The sequence below is a fragment of the Gorilla gorilla genome, chromosome 13 (genome assembly GCF_029281585.2).
Source record: "Gorilla gorilla gorilla isolate KB3781 chromosome 13, NHGRI_mGorGor1-v2.1_pri, whole genome shotgun sequence".
Lineage (NCBI taxonomy): Eukaryota > Metazoa > Chordata > Mammalia > Primates > Hominidae > Gorilla > Gorilla gorilla.
Window position 1 is genome coordinate 106,988,227 of NC_073237.2, and position 12,633 is coordinate 107,000,859.

General features: G+C 40.2%; 1 protein-coding gene across 2 annotated transcripts in view; it reads left to right on the forward strand.

Moving 5' to 3' along the window:
- Positions 1-12,633, forward strand: part of MUSK (muscle associated receptor tyrosine kinase) — a 131,689-nt gene that overhangs the window by 80,042 nt on the left and 39,014 nt on the right. The window lies entirely within an intron of this gene.

Genomic DNA, 12,633 nt, shown 5'->3' on the forward strand with positions numbered 1-12,633 from the left:
ACTCTAGATGACGCCCATTGTGTTGGGTAGAGTAAGAGATGAAAAGTTAATTTAAAAATGGGTCCTGCCTTCCAGGGACTCTGCATCTAGAAGGAAGTCAGTCAGTCACATATATTATGGCACTGGCTGTATTCTATTGCAGAAGCATACACAAAATACAACAGCAGAACAAGAGAGGCAGGATGTCAGGGAATCCTTGGAAAAGAGGTATCATTGGAGCAGAAGATGTGGATATGAGATGACTAGGTTGAAGTCAAACCTTTCAAACCTGTTCAAAAAACAGCAAATTAGTGGTCAAGGCTAGACCACGAGAGAGACAGCAGGGAGGTGGAAAGTGGAAACAAAGGTTGAAACATGGGCTCTAGCCAGGTTATGAAGAGCCTGCATAGGTTTAGTATATTATTTCATTGATGAGAAGTCATTTAATGATTTAGAAGAAATAAGTGCAATAGATATATCCTCTAGCAAATTAACAGATGCTGAGGTGTCAGGAGGTTGAGAAGTGTGGCAAGCTGTCAGGAGGCTCTTCCAGGTGTCTCAAAAAGTCATGAAGGTCTGAACAGCAGCAGCAGCAGTGTTGGTTCAAAGGGAAGAGGAGAGATACACAGGACAAATCAGGATAGAAATAAGGTTTGCAAATGCTTGAAAATGGCAGTGGGCTAGAAGAATGAGTTCAGATGTGTCTGATTTTGAAAGGTGCCCAGGACAAGCAATAATATATAAACACAAAGCATATGAACAGGAGAAGGTCCAGGAGATAATAGAATACTCAAAAATGTTGATGCCTTTGAATTACCTGGAATTATTCTGGTCTCGCTGTCTTTGTATTATTTGACATTTGATCAAGACCTACTGTTAAATAAACATATATTTATAAAAATCTATCAATATATATTTATATAACATATATGTATGTATGTGTGTTTATATACACACACATGGAGAGAGAGAGAGAGAGAATCACATTTACATATGAATACTCAATCCAAGAAAATAAACTGATCTACTTTAATTTAACCTGCTCTTTCACTGGCAGAAGAAAAATACTAATGTTACTAATCTTAGGAGAGGCTCATTTCAGGTCATTATTCAGTCACTCAAAGATACCCCTGCCGGAGCTCTTTCTCCCTTTTCTTCCTTCTTTCTCTTTCCCTAGATGGCAAAGGACAAGAGGATTTGTATTTAGGCAGTGGTGTCTTCTGGACACCCCCCACACCACTGCTAACCCAAGGATCTCTAGTGAAGTCTGCAGCTGAACTTGTGATTTTATCTCTTGGCTTGGTTAGGGCCCAGGGGACCTCCCTGGCTGGCTTAGCCTGTTTGAGACATCTTTTGGAGCAGCACAGCCCTCTGCATCTCAGCCAAATCCTTCATCATGCCCTTGTCTACACTCTTCTCTGCAACCTCAGAAGCTAGGTCTCCCTGTCTGTCCCTACTGTGGCCCTGTGGCTGGCCTGCTGAATTCCAACTCAGCTCCTTCAGTACTCCTCACAGGGCCTGAAGCAACTTCTAGATCACTTTCAAGGCATAAAAAATTCAGGAGAGATTTGGGCTTGCTAACTCAGTTCTGCTGTCTGCCCAACCTTGTCATGCTACCATTTTCACATTAATGTTGTCATCCATGTTGGAGTAAGGGATCCCTGTGGGGTGTTTTACTTACAGCATCCTAAATAAGAAGTTAGAAAAACTCCATCTGCTTTTGGCTTTTTCCTTAATTGATCAATACACCTCTATTCTAGGATTTGGGTTCAGAAAAGGGATCTATAAAATCTATAAAATATCCAATTTTTAATCTCCCTACCTTCCTCCTTTTCACAGCATATGAAGCTGGAAGAGCAGGTGGTCAGGAATCTCCCCCAACCTTCAGTGCAGTAATCTTTAGAGCCTACTCATCATAAGTACAAGGGTGGTTGTGAAGGCAGTGCTATAACCACTGAGGGGAACCTAATAAAATGGGTATATCTACTCCACACAAGGGAAGACTCATCCCATGGACACAATCTTTAAGATGCCGAGAGGACTACAGGGCATGATTGCCACCGTACTATATGCAGCAACATCATGACTTCATTCCTGTCCTAGCCCAGATGAGAACCTGATCCAGCTCCATAAATGGAACACCAACAGGGAAATCTGTAACCTTAAAAAAACGGCATCTTCCAGTGGTAGAAAGAGCCTAAAGGTCTGAGACAGGCAGTATAGGAAGGCCATGTCCTAGGGTGTAGGGAGAGGTCATCTTAGATATCAGTGTTGAGAAAGACCAGAATGAGGATGGGGACAATCAGCAATGGCCACCCAGGAAAAATAACAGTGGAATTTGCATGGGGGAAGGGATGGTGGGAGCAATGCAAAGATTGGCATGTGGCAGCAGAGAGCAACTTGCAATCTGCTGCAGCAGCAGCGGTGAGTGCCTATGAAGAGCAGTTATCTCTGTAGGAATAATGGTTGTGTAGACTAGAACCAGCTATGACTTTTCATGAGCTTGACAATGGCAGTGCAATGGAGGTCAGCTTTAGAGTGGGGAGAAGTTGGGGACCCTGGAAGTGAGGCTTGAAGCCACTCTGGACAGGGGTATGTTTACAGTAGCTACCCAAGGAACTTGAGTAGGGGTAGAGAAGGCAGCATAAAGAGAGGGTTAACCTATAACTGGGACCTGGGACTTTGCTGTTCTGAACCACAAAGGCAACAATTAAATCTGACCATATACAGAATCATAGTGCTGCACGATGTTCGGAGTCAAGTAAAGAAATGAGAGTTGTTACTCAAAAACCGAAAAATGGAAAAGACTAAAAAGGTCTAGAGTGGATATGATAAATGAGAAACATGCCTATTAATTAAAAAATTGCTACACATCTAGTGTTATTCCCTGGAATAAGACCCTTTTGTCCAACCCCTGATTTGTTTGTCTGGTTGATTCTCACTGATTATTAGGGGACTTGACACTCCCCGACTTTTCCCAAAATTTCCCCAGGCAGACCTAATAAGGGTGTGTCATGAGTGTGATTGAATAAGACTTCTGAACTCCCATGAGACAACTTCCATTTTCTCTTCCTCTTTGACCTGCTCTTGTGAGTTAGACCTGCTAGAAGCCCCATGAAGGTCCCTCTGGAATCACTGAGGAAACTACCTCCCAACCTTGGGGTGCTCCGTGGACTGATATTTTAGGGAAATAAGGCTACTTCGATGAAAAAGGGATCCTTGGAGCCTCTTTCATTCAGGGTCATTTGAAAGAAGCATGGCCTTATGCTCCCCAGATCTCCCAGAACTCAAGTATGGTATCTGCTTTCTCCATTTCTGCTTTTGGCCCCTCTCTCTCAGCATCCGATGAGGCTGGCCGGAAGTCCAGAACTTCAAGTCAGACATGGCGCCTCTTTTGCCATTCTGGCAATGCTTCCTTAATGCCAAACTCTGCTGTCTCATTTAACCATCTCCATCCTCCCCTATGTGACTAGTACCCCTAGTAGTCAACAGCCCCCTCTGTCATGTTCCTCCTTGAAATTTCCCTTTGTTTGAAATTTCTACTCCATCTGTTTATTTGCTCTTCCCAGCAGGAAAACTGGAAATGGAAAAAGCTGATCTTATGCTTATGCTTAGCACTATGTCTAATGATATTTCTAGTGTTTGAAGGACAACAAAAAATAAAGATCAGGCTTCATTTTTCCAAAACCCTTCCATGTGTCTGCCCAAATCCTTATGCATTGTTTTAGAAATGTGATATATTTCTTTCTGACTCATTTACATTTACTGTTAGTCATCAAAAGGAGTCCGAAAAACTTTTGGAACCTCTCCCTATGAACCAGGAAGTTGCATTTCCCCTCCAGTCACAACCCCATAAAGCCTCAAGTTGCAAAGTAAACTTGCCAGGATGCTGGGCATTTGGCAAGATGCTTCTCTTTGTCATCAGAACCCTCAGCCCTGTGGAAGAAAGCAAGACAGCCTATGATACCTATAGTGAGCATAGTCCTAAAACAGCCGGAGACCATGAAAATGGACACAGGGATTCAGAAGAGAAAAATACAGGCCGGGTGTGGTGACTCACACCTGTAACCCCAACACTTTGGGAGTCCGAGGCGGGCAGATCACCTGAGGTCAGGAGTTCGAGACCAGCTTGGGCAACATGGTAAAACTCCATCTCTACTAAAAAATACAAAAATTAGCCAGGTATGGTGACGCATGCCTGTAATCCCAGCTACTTGGGAGGCCGAGGCATGAGAATCACTTGCACCTGGGAGGTGGAGGCTGCAGTGAGCTGAAATTGCACCACTGCACCACGGCACTCCAGCCTGAGCAATAGAGTGAGACTTCATCTCAAAAAGAAAAAAAGAGAGAGAGAGAGAGAGAAATAAAATACATATTTGGATTTCCCATTCTCAATGGCACCAACAGGTCCTTCATCAGAGAGTGCGGTCCATGGTTCTATCCATGTTTATCCAGTCTCAGAGTACAGGGACGAGCCTATGGTCACACATCCCTCTAATGTAAGCCACTCCCCATTCTACCAACAACCCCCACTTTCTATATTGCCCCTTCTTTGAATCGACCTCAGGGTCTGAGCCTTTTGGTCACTAAATTTAAAAGTCACATGAATACAGGTAGTATTACCAAAACTGAGCAGGAGGGAAAAATCTGATGTGGTAATACTGGAGTCTCCCAAACTCCCCAGATGAACCACATGGTTTTATTTTTCTTATTTCAAAAGAGGTGATGTTTCACACTACTACAGAAAAAAAAATGGAACTTTGAACACTATTTCATAATCGGTATAGCTGATTGAATGTACTGACATGTTTCATGTTCTTTCTCATGTCTGATAGCCACACTCCTGTTTCCTCCCAATGTTGGAGATAATTCTTGAGACTTGGTAACAGAGCAGTAGCACGTAATTTGCTTTACCATCCAGTGCTTCAACCATCATAGGTAGAGAGTGTTCTTATCAACAAAACAGACACCGTCCCTGGCATTCCATGCTGGCTTTCTCTGGTTTTAAATTAATTAAAGTCGTTTTGTTTTTGTTTTTAATAAAAGGGAAAAGGATAAATGAGTAACAGCCAGTAGCCACACTAAATTGCTACCAGATGTTCTGCAGTTAGGCATAAAAGGTAAGCATCCTTTTACAATCAGGCAGCTTTCTTATATTAGAACAGTTCTGTTTCAGAAGAGAGCCAATGTTTTTACTGACTTCTAGATAATTTTAAAGATACTATAATATTGGTGGATATTTTAAGAATTTTTAAATACTACAAATATTGGTGTGATATTTTGAGAATTTTTTAACATTGAATTCTGAGCTTAAAGCACTTTATAGTTGCAAGGTTCTTGGACCCCTTCCTCATCTCCTAGCCATACACCCCCACAAAAATAAAAGAAAATGCAAGTGGAGACATTTCCTATAGAAGCTCATTATCCCCTCCCAGGTACTATGGCTGGATTCTCTTTCGCATTGGCTTATCTCCATGCTCCTTCCACATTACAAAATGAGGGCTCTATCATTTACATAACCTTGGCCCCCTTGCTTTTCAATAGATCTTCCTGCTCAGCTGCTATTAGAATCTGCCTTTGTATTTCCAAATTATATGCCATTTTCTCTGGAAGAATTTTCCAGTGTTCCACTGTCTTTCTTCCCACTATTCTATTTGTATAATGCAGAATTGCCATGAGATTTGGGGGCATGAAGGCACTTCTTTCCTGAGTTCAGCAGTGACATAGAGTTCTCTTCATTCTCTTTCATAGCCTTTGGTCATTTTAATTAAGAGACTCTTGCAGGCCTCTTGCCCGGTTCACTAAAATTTAAATTCTCTCTAATTTATAATTTGTTGACATCATTGGCATCATCTCTTAGATGATCAAAATGACAATCCTATAACCCAGCCTGCCTATCTCAGTAAAACAGAAAGAATCTACTAGATGTTTTTCAGAATGGAAATAGGTATAACATTTATAATGATTTTGCTATTGTCCAGCAAATTATCTGGCAGTTGGAGTCCTGCCAATCTTAGAGACATCTTGATGTTTCCTTCATAGTCACTCCAGAGTCTGTTAGTTCTTATGTATAAAGAAATTTCACAAAGAAATCCAGCTTTTCTCACTGCTAAAAGGATGTGGCCTTCTGTCCCTAAGCAAAGTGACCCATTTAGGGGAGGGATAAAATTTTAGAGCTTATTATTGGCTAAAACCCTACTCTGGATCAAAAGTTTGTTTTTAAAGTGCATTGTAGATTGCAGAACAACTTTGAATCACTCATAAAGAGAGGTAACAAAGATCTGAGGCTCTATGTGTAACCAGTGTATTGAACAATTTAAACTTGACAGGTACACAGAGAAAATGGTGTTTTCTCCAACCACTGGGGACTGAGGAATTATGCTTTTTAGAATCTCCTTGCCCCTCTCAAGAGCAAACCCTTTACAAACTTTCAGGCAGATTCCATAATTTCCAGGTAATGTTTAGAGATTAAAAACCCAGCCTGATCTAGTTTAAAACTCTCCTCTTACATAATTCAAACCTCATCTGCTTCACTCTCTCCACTGCCAGCCAATCTTCCATTCAGGAACATGGAGAGTAGACAAAATGGGTCTGCTACTATTATACACCCTTCTCTTCTTCCCTTTCCTCCTGTTCCTCTTCATCTCTGGCATATTTAAGGAGAAGAGGATTTGCAAGGAAGGCGGCAAATGTGGTTTCCTAAATGGAATATATTTTAGTTCTTTCTCTGTTAATTGTTATTGCTTCTCTGACTAATAATAATAATGCTAACAATTGCAAGGTACATTCTCAGTGCCCAGTGCTATATATATATATATATATATATATATATATATATATATATATATATAAAATATGAATTTATTTAACACCCACAACTCAATGAAATGGATACTTTTATTATCCCCATTTCACAGATGAGCAAACTAATGCTCAGAAAGGTGCCCAGTCTGACACTGCTAGTAAATGGCAGAACCGGTATTGAAACCCAGCAGGTGCAGCATCCAGGCTTTTAATGCCTTGATGGGTTATTAATGTCTCTCTATTGCAGGTGGTACCTGAATACTGACTGTCTCCTAGGACATTTGGGTTCTTTGGAGGGTCCTTCGGAAGACTGTGTATTGCACAGTGCCCTGATGTGGGAGATTCTTTACTGGTTCAACCTCTCATAATCCCCAGTCCTTGATCTCAATCCCTATTGAGGTAACCTGCAATTGCTTATGACTGGGGTTCTTTGTCTGGTGTCCAGTCTTCTTGGTAACTTAGCTACCTTCATAGCATCCACTGAACACACAGGAATGTCCCATGTCCCTACCATTCCAATGGTGGGGAGCTGTATTCCTGGACCCTCTCACTCTGCCCTCAGATTGTTGCAATTCTTTTTAGACAGTAATATTATTAAAAAAAAAAAAGACAAAACAAATGCTTTCCTTATCTCTGAGTCCTAGTCTCTTAATTCTTAGGCAGTTGAAAAATGACTCCATGAGATGTGTTGTTACCATTTACATTGTATCATTCAAGAATGAGAAGATCTAGGGGAATAATTCATCCCCTTTCTCCTTATATTTGCTGAGATGCCCTTCATCTTTACTTGAAGGCTGAGAACCGAAGCTATTTGTCTGGTTATAGGGCCTACAAATTGCAACAAAGGTTGGGGTGATTGTGCCTTTTAGTAAATTCCAAGGAAAAATGTCAAGTTGTATGTGTGTGTGTGTCTGTGTGTGTGTGTTTACATATTTCCTACGTGTGTGTGTCTGTGTGTGTGTTTACATGTTTCCTACAATCATTTGTCTTACTTTTTGAGGGCATTCCAACTACTGGTGGAAAAAAAAAATAAATACAAGGGGGTCCATGCTGTGAGTAGCTGAAATGAAAATACTGGTGTTTTGATGGGATTAATTCAGTACATTTATAATAGACTAATTCACCCAAAATCAACTTCTAAAACCAGTTTGCCTTAACTCACTTAACTCAATTTCAGTTAGCCTGATGACTATTGCATCTAATGTTGAAAATTCAGAATTAAAAATGAAATATTGGCTGGATACAGTGGCTCATGCCTGTATCCCAGCACTTTGGGAGGCCAAGGCGGGTGGATAATTTGAGGTTGGGAGTTCGAGACTAGCCTGGCCAACATGGTGATACCCCATCTCTACTAAAAATACAAAAATTAGCCAGGCGGGGCAGCAGGTGCCTGTAGTCCCAGCTACTCAGGAGGCTGAAGCAGGATAATCGCTTGAACCCGGGAGGCAAAGGTTGCAGTGAGCCAAGATTGTGCCACTGAGCTCCAGCCTGGGCAACAGAGTGAGACTCTGTCTCGAAAAAAAAAAAAAGAAAAAGAAAGAAAGAAACATTTACCAAATAATATGGCTGAGTATTTATGACTTATTTTTGTATTGCTAATACTTTATCACATACAGGGAATCATGAGATTGTTACATATTGTTGTGACTGTCTTTTTCTGTTCCAGTCATTTTGAACACTTGCATTATTCTTTAGCCAATTTGTCAAAAAAAAAAGTCTTTTTCTTTACAATTTTGAATTTCTGCTAAAAATATTTAGTGGAATGAAATTTATTCCATTAAAAAATGAACCTTTTGATTATTATTGCCTCCTTGCTACTTTCCTTTATTATAAGAGTCTATGAACTCTACATGTATGTGTATATATATACATATGTATGCATTAACCAAATTAGCATACTCTCAGAGCTCATTTCTGTTTAGTGAGGTATTCATATTTTAAAAGAATAAAGAAAAATGGGTCCCTCTTTTGATCACCATTCCATGTTATTTATCAAGATATCTAATTGATAAAGGTTTTATTTTGTTTTGTTTTGAGACAGAGTCTCTCTCTCTTCCTCCCAAGTTGGAATGCAGTGGTGTGTGATCTCGGCTCATTGCAGCCTCTGCCTGAGCTCAAGAGATCCTCCTGCCACAGCCTTCCAAATAGCTGGGACTACAGGTGTGTGCCATAACGCCCAGCTAATTTTTGTATTTTTTGTAAAGAAGGAGTTTCACCATGTTGCTCAGACTGGTCTTGAATTCCTGGGCTCAAATGATCCTCCTGCCTGGGCCTCCCAAACTGCTGGAATTAACAGGCATGAGCCACCATGCCTGGCCCTAATTGATAAAGTTTTAAAATGCAAAATGATGCATCATTTCCAAATGAATTTATAGTAAGAATCATAACATTTTGAAAAACAGTTTTCAAAATGCCACTGGAGTGTTAACAAATTAATACCATCTTTGACGACTTTTCCATTCTGCCAAAACCTGATAAAGCTCTGCTGAAGTAAAGAAATTGGTTTCACAGAGCCAGCATACTGAATGGGCAAAAGCTGGAAGTATTCCCCTTGAAAACCGGAATAAGACAAGGATGCCCACTCTCACCACTCCTATTCAACATAGTATTAGAAGCCCTGGCCATAGCAATCAGATAAGGGAAAGAAATAAAAGGCATCCAAATAGGAAGAGGGGAACTCAAAGTATCCCTGTTTGCAGATAACATGATTCTATATCTAGAAAACCCCATAGTCTCTGCCCAAAAGCTCCTTGAGCTGTTAAGCAACATCAGCAAAGTTTCAGGGTACAAAATTAATGTACAAAAGTCAGTAAATTCCTATATACCAACAATCACCAAGCCAAATCAGAAACACAATCCCATTCACAATTGCCACAAAAGAATAAATACCTAGGAATACAGCTAACCAGGAAGGTGAAAGATCTCTGCAATAAGAATTACAAAACACTGCTCAATGTGCTTAAAGCAATTTATAGGTTCAATGCTATTGCTATCAAACAACCAACGACATTCTTCACAGAACTAGAAAAAAAACTATTCTAAAATTCATATAGAATCAAAAAAGGGCCCAAACAGCCAAGGCAACCCTAAACAAAAAGAACAAAGCTGGAGGAATCATGCTATCTGACTTCAAACTATACTACAGGACTGCAGTAACCAAAACAGCATGGTACTGGTACAAAAACAGACACATAGACCACTGGAAGAGAATAGAGAGCTCAGAAATAAAACCACACACTTACAACCATCTAGTCTTAGGCAAAGCTGGCAAAAACAGGCAATGGGGAAAGAATCCCTATTTAATAAATGGTGCTGTGATAGCTGGCTAGCCATATGTAAAAGATTGAAGCTGGATCCCTTCCTTACACCATATACAAAAATCAACTCAAGATGGATTATAGACCTAATAAAACCTAAAACAGTAAACCTGAAAGATAACTTAGGAAATACCATTTTGGACATAGGAACTGGCAAAAATTTCATGATGAAAATGCCAAAAGCAATTGCAGCCAAAGCAAATCTGACAAATGGAACTTAATTAAACTTAAGAGCTTCTACATAGCAAAAGAAACTATCAACAGAGTAAACAGGCAACTTACAGAGTGGAGAAAATATTTACAAACCATACATCTGACAAAGGTCTAATATTTCAGAATCTACAGGGAAATTATACATACAAGGAAAAAAACAAACAACCTCATTTAAAAGTGAGCAAAGGACATAAACAGACACTTTTGAAAAGAAGACATACATGCAGCCAACAAGCATATGAAAAAATGCTCAATATCACTAATCATTAGAGAAATGCAAATCAAAACCACAATGAGATACCATGTCACTCCAGTTAGAGTGGCTATTATTAAAAAGTCAAAACATAACAGATGCTGTCTGAGACCAGCCTGGACAACATGGCAAAACCTTGTCTCTACTAGAAATCCAAAAGTTAGCCAGGTGTGGTGGCACATGCCTGTAATCCCAGCTGCTTGGGAGGCTGAGGCAGGAAAATAACTTGAACCCAGGAGGCAGAGGCTGCAGTGAGCCAAGATCACACCACTGCACTCCCTCCTGGGCAACACGGTGAGACTCCACCTCAAAAGAAATAAAAAATAAAAAAATAACAGACACTGGGGAGGTTGCTGAGAAAAGGGAACTCTTATACACTGCTGCTGGTGGTGTAAATTAGTTCAACCACTGTGGAAAGCAGTGTGGTAAGTCCTAAGATAACAAAAACAGAACTACCATTTGACCCAGCAATCCCACTACTGGGTATATATTCAAAGGAATATAAATCAGTCTACCATAAAGACACATGCATGCAAATGTTCGTTGCAGCACTATTCATAATAGCAAAGATGTGGAATCAACCTAAATGCCTATCAATGACAGATTGGACAAAGAAAATGTGGCACATATACACCATGGAATACTATGTGGTCATAAAAAATAATAAGATCATGTCCTTTGCAGGAACATGTATGGAACTGGAGGCCACTATCCTTAGCAAACTAATGCAGGAACAGGAAACTAAATACTGCATGTTCCCACTTATAAGTGGGAGCTAAATAATGAGAACACATGGACAGAAAGAGGGGAACAACAGACACTGGGATCTACCTGAGGGTAGAGGGTTGGAGAAAGGAGAGGATTAGTAAAAAAAAAAAATAGAACAACTTTCGGGCACTATGGTTAGTACGCGGGTGATGAAATAATCTATACACCAAACTCCCAAGTCACAAGTTTACCTACACAACAAACCTGAATTATGTACCCCCGAACCTAAAATCAAAGTTAAAATATTCTTCCGGATCATTGAATAAAAAGCTCATAAAGATTCAAAAAAGTCATACACTCAAAGTTATAAAAACCTTGTAGTTACCAACCCTCACCAATCTAAAAGAGAATGATTAGAAATACAAGCTCATTGTATTTTTTTTATTATACTTTAAGTTTTAGGGTACATGTGCACATTGTGCAGGTTAGTTACATATGTATACATGTGCCATGCTGGTGCGCTGCACCCACTAACTCGTCATCTAGCATTAGGTATATCTCCCAATGCTCTCCCTCCCCCCTAAGCTCATTGTATTTTAAGAAGATTGACCTCTCAGAGAAATTCATGTTACAGCCCTTAAAAATCCCCCCCAAAATAACACCCAAATGGAACTAAAACCTTCAGAACGGAGTTAGACCTCAACATTAGGAGAAATTTTAATATGGCAAATTGGTTTTAGACAAAGCATATGTTTTACTGTTTATTTTCGTAATGAGGGTTGAGAGGACAGGACGAAGTAACCATAAAGCACTTGGTAAAGAGTGTGAAGTTTTTAATTTACAAGAAAGAAAATGGAATAATTCAGAAATGCTGGTTATATCACACCCTTGCCGGGATTCTCATGCCTTGGCAGAGTCTGAGTTGGGGCTGTTTGTCCTGGGAATCACATACCACTAGAGGAGAGGCATATTCTCCTCAGAGCCCTGAGTTTTTACATCCGTGAGCATGGGCAGCTACATAATTTGCAGGGCTAGGTGTTCAAAAAACGGTAAGGATTTCAAGGTAGGGACAGCAGAACATTAAATTAAGCCCAAGGCCCTTCTGAGTGCAGATGCCATGCAGCTACCCAGGGCACACAGCCCTGAGGCAGCCAGGTCTATGAGAACAACCATTGCCTACTTTCTCTTCTACCCTCTCTCCTCTGCATGTTCTTTTCTTTTCTCCTTCTCCTTCTTTTTTCTTTTTCTTTTTTCCAAGTCTGCTTTATGCATCTTCTCTGTTAACCTCCACATCTTGCTTTTTTTTTTTTTTTTTTTTTTTTGAGACGGAGTCTCGCTGTCGCCCGGGCTGGAGTGCAC